We start from the raw sequence: 5,300 nt of genomic DNA on the forward strand, positions 1-5,300 counted from the left end.
TTGAATGGCAGCGGCACGCAAAAGAACTGCAATCTGCGACAATTCAATTAGAGTTTAAATGTAACATTCAACTGCTCCGCTTCCAGTATATATACACGATGCTGAGTGGTTGCAACTGTGTTTTCCCCAGTTGCTGTCGCACAGGGGTGGGAATCCTGCCGCCCTCCAGATGTTCCTGGACTGCAGTTCCCAGTATTCCTCATCATTGGCTAGGACTGCAGTGAGTTGCAGTCCAATAACATTTGGAGAGCATTAGGATTCCCACCTCTGCTGTAGTGGAATATCATTTTACATATTATTTATGGTCCTAAAGGCAATGGTCCTCTGGGTGTTTTGGACTTCAGCTCCCAGAAGTCCCAGACAGCTTGGTCAACATCCAGGAGTTATGGGAGCTGCAGTCCAAAACATCTGGAAGAACAACATTTGGGAACCTTTGTCACAAGTGTTATTTTCTCCATCCGTTCCCTTGTAATTCCAACATTGGTTTTGCTTCCCTTTTCACTGGTGTGTGGATAATCCCAGAAAACAAGGTGCCACGGTCTCTAGTCCAAAGAATTTCCAGCCCTAATAAAACATTCAGCCTTTAAGGGGGCATTTGGTTATTCTGGCCAATTAACACACCCAAGACAGTACCAAATCTTCCAATGGTTGATTTCACACTAAGGCTGGTTGCATGTTAGACATGCATAAGCACTCCCCTCTCATTTTCATCTTCTTTTCCATTTTCCTATATGTACTTCATTACTGAGAGCCAGGGTGGCGTAGTGGTTGCAGCATTGAACTATGACCAACGTTTGAATTACCGTTTGGCCATAGAAAACCACAGGGTGACCTAGGGCAAGTCACATTCTCTCAGCTTCAAAGGATGGCAATGGCAGTGGCAAGCCCCCTCTGAAGAAACTTACCAAGAAAACCCCGTGATAGGGTTGCTTTAGGGTCACCATAAGTTGGAAACAACATGAAGGCACAGAACAAGAATACTGAAAGCTCACCTCTGGATGCATTTTGGAAGAAACCTTTAAATGGTATATAGGTTAAATGAGCAAAAAGCTTTGGCTTCCGCCTTTGTCAGTTGGTACAGATGAAACAGAACTGCATCCCGGTGTCCATTTTGATCGTTCTTGGTGAATGATGGTACCATGTTCTGGGCTGAGGCCATGTTGGTGTTAGGGTCTTTTGTTTCTGAATCCAGAAATCCTCCCTTTTGTCCAAAATGCCTGAAGGAGGCAGCACTTCCGTACCAAACGGGGGTAAATCAGAGAGACGTTCTAAGTTGAAATGCAGGGTTGTTGGCTATTCAAGCTTCCTAATCAGAATTGCAAGACTCGTGGCTCCTGAAGCATGTATGAAGGTCTGCGGTTGTTTTGCTCACATATTGCAGATGACATCCTGTGTGTCTGCATTTGATCACAAAAATAAGATCGCGGGACTGGCAGGTGATGTGTGGTTTAATATAATAGGAACTGCCAGTCACGACGCTCCTAAAACTGACAGCCTGCTTAAGATACTTTAAAGGGATGCAAATGCTTTGAATTCCAGGGGTGAGATCCTACGTGGCTGACTGCTGTTTTTAGGATAGATATAAACCCATACACAGACACACGCTCCCCAGAAATATATATCAAATCTGACAATTATTAAATTCAGAGGGGCTTTCCCATTGGCTGTGCTTAACGTCCTACCCTTCGGCACGGCTGGAAAGAGAGTTTGGTAGGATATCCATCTAGGAGCATTTATGGGCATGCAAGGTAGATGATGCAAAGACTGTCACCCATCCATTATTGCAATGTCCTTTCTGTCATAATATTATTGCCGCCAATTCTCCAGAGAGACCTGACAGCACATTTTATGTGGGTTATTTATTATCGGGCCTGCAATTCTCAGTTTACATACGCGGAAGGAAGATTTTGTGGATTTGCTACTACTTCTAGGAAAGTGATTATGAATAATAAATAGCTGGACTTATAATGTATTAGGCTCCCCCCCCCCTTTAAGTAATAGTGGAGATAGATTTGTATTTGTTTCATTTTAGCTGTTGACCGTAATAAGATTTCATATCCTACATGCGCTATAAAAGAAAAGCACAGACAGCAATGGGAGGAAAATCAAAGACATCCTGATTCAATTGACTAGGTAGGAAAACCTTGGAAATGCCTGCAAAGTCCAAGATTTTCCTTGACTGGTAATTAAAAGGATAATTGATTGTATTAGTCAATTACACTATGGGATTGACTACCTAATGGACTATGTTAGCCCATTGCACTTAACACTGAATTTAGAGAGCAAATTGTACTCATTTCAGCAGCAGACTAGTGTTTTGTTTTGCTTTTATTGTGTACATTTATTTTTTCTGGGTGCGTTGTAACATTCAGGTTGGATGCTACACAAAGCCCACTTTGCCCTCCCTTGCATTATTTTAATAAGTGTAATGAGCCTCTTCCTTGGATCCTCCCATTCTTTAGCCCATCTTGGAACAGAGAAAATAACATTGGTTTAGATCTTACCCAATCTTACCCCTGGCTTGTTCAATGCCTTGAAGGAGCAGCAAGCGTAACAATACCTATCCCCATGTCAGTTTTTGTTGACAAGAGATGCTTGACACACATAGATGTCATCTTCCCCAAACACTCCTACATAAAAATACTCTTAAAGAGTTCGAAGGGGCTGCAAAGGCCACCTAGACCCATCCCACCATGCAGAAATACACCATTAAAGCACTCTTTCTGATGTCCATCCATCCTCTGTTTAAAGACCTTCAGAAAGTCCACTATCCTCAGATGAAAAGTTAAGGGAGAATTAGGAAATAGAGAAGTAGGAATGAGGGAAATGAAGGAAAGGATAAGGATACAAGGAAAGTAGAAGAAGCAGAAGGTAGAAAAATTAAAGGTAAAACAACCGAAAGAATGAAACATGAAGAAAGAAAATAAGAGATACTGAAATAATTGTGAATAAGTATATGGAATATGCAATTAAACAATATAAATATGTATATTTCCCTAATGCAATAAATGTTTTTTAAAAAGGGTCCATTATGCTACATGGCAGTATATTCCACTGTCGAAAAGCATCAGGAAGTTTTTCCTAACATTTAGGTGGAATCTCTTTTCCTCTACTTTGAATTCATTGCTCCATGTCCTAAGAGAACAAACTTGCCCCATCCTCAAACTGACATCCCTTCAAGGCTCTCATGTCACCTCTCAGCCTTCTCTTTCCCAAACTAAACATACCCAGCTCCCACTAAGTTACATGTATTTTTCTGACTCTGCAAACACAACCTCTTCAGGAGCCTTTGGTGAAACCCAGGCCTTCATATATTTTTGCTCTGACAGAAACACCAGAACCAACGGCTGCAAGAAATTCACTGAGAACCAAGGAGGAGACATTGTACAGAAAGAACTTTATTGCACTGTGTTCCCAGTGCTGAACCAGAAATTGTGCCTACCGAGCTGCGCTCACAATGGAGCTTTAGCACTTCTACTCTACCACAGAACGTGTGCTCCTATCAGGTGAACCGCCCCTGCCTTCTCGTTTCTTGTAAGATCGAAATACACACAAATAGACTGAAATACATCAAAGTGAAACTAACCGGGGGCGGATGGGTAAAAAGAGAATTAAAACCATACACGAGGAAAAGTCCACTTGTTCCACAAATCTAGGGCTGATGTTTATTCATCTACAACATCTGGACTCATAGCTGATTTTAAAATGCAGCTTGCACTACTGTAGAAATGAGACCAGTTACAAGAACGTATTGCGCCTTTGTGCATACATGGGGACAACCAGGGAGGAGAAAAATTATACCTCTAGTTTTTCCAGCATGATTGCTCTCCTCTTGCGAACATAAAAGGCTGTGCCACTTTGGATACTCACATGTTTAGCTGAGAAGGGAAATACACACAAATCATTATTTGAGGGAAAGTAGCATTTGGGGCTAACGAGACTTAAGATCCGTTAAGGCTGCAATCCCATAGACTTGCCTGGGAGTAAGTCTCACTGAAGTCAATGGGACTTACTTCTGAGAAACCATGTGAAGGATTGTACTGTAAGTCCATCATTACTGTATTCACTGGCACTATACCATTAACAACTGGCTTGTAGGGCAGCTCCAGAGAACATGATCTGCTTCCTAAGATGTAGATGGGACTAGGTTCAGTGATCAGACACAACGGGAAAAGTTACCCTGTTTGAAAGAGTGGCAAGGCATTGTGTCTGTCCTCTGAGAGAGCCTCTGTGAGGAACCTTCCACAAATCTTGACATTGCACAAGAGACTAAAGGGCAAACTAACTATAGAGTAAAGGCTGGCCAGAGTGCCATCCTTCCACATTAGGCTGAAGCTCTCAGCTGCCTTACCCAGCACTGTCAATGGTGAGGAATGCTGGGGAGTTGTAGTCCACCAATAACTGGAGAAGTCTTGTTGGAACCCCTCGATTGCAACACAATGCCCACCAATTCAGAATGAATTAATAGCCACAGTTCAAAAATCCAATGTGAGCTGAAAGAAAGGGACTCACCTTGCGTTGACACTTCCAACTGGGAACCTTGCCTACCTGAATTAGATTTGGCATAGGAAATTAGCTAACACTAGACAAGTCCACAAACAATGAGCTCTGGTCCTTCCTAAACAAAAGTCAACAGAAGTCTCCCATATTTTACACCCTCAGGATAGCATCTACATGGAGGCATCTGGCAGTGTGTGACCAGTAAGTCTCTCTTAAAATACCTAGTGGAAAGTCAGAAACAAGGCAATTGGTGGTTAAGGTGAGCTTTACATGATGCTAGTCTGGGGGAAATGACCCATGGGCACTGAGAAATCAAGCTCAAGATGCCAGTGGACACTGAAGCACTATTGGAACTAGGCTTCTTTCAAGTTTATTCCTTTTAGACAAAGATCATCCAGACAGCAAGCAGATGCATGTGAGGCTTACTAACAGCATCCTTTCTGAACCTCTATGCACAACCTGTCAGCTACAAACTGGACATACATGCACCGCCTATTTCTAAGAGCATCCATATTGGGTTTAAGGCTGTCAACCGCACAACTACAAAGACTCTCCTTGAAGTCTGTCTGCCAGCTTCCAGCAAAAGGAAACGGAACGAACTACCACAGCACTAAAAGGTTCCACTGAGGAACCTTGTCCCACTCCAAAATTACAATTTCTGCACAGCCCAAATACTCTGGTTTTCCTTGAAACATAAAATTGATTTTATTGATTTCTATCCAAAAAGTTAAAAATACAGAAGGTTCAAGGAACTTTTGTCTCTTGGCAGATGATCAGACTGCAACATGAGAAGACAATCC

The sequence above is a fragment of the Sceloporus undulatus genome, chromosome 9 (assembly GCF_019175285.1).
Source record: "Sceloporus undulatus isolate JIND9_A2432 ecotype Alabama chromosome 9, SceUnd_v1.1, whole genome shotgun sequence".
Classification (NCBI taxonomy): domain Eukaryota; kingdom Metazoa; phylum Chordata; class Lepidosauria; order Squamata; family Phrynosomatidae; genus Sceloporus; species Sceloporus undulatus.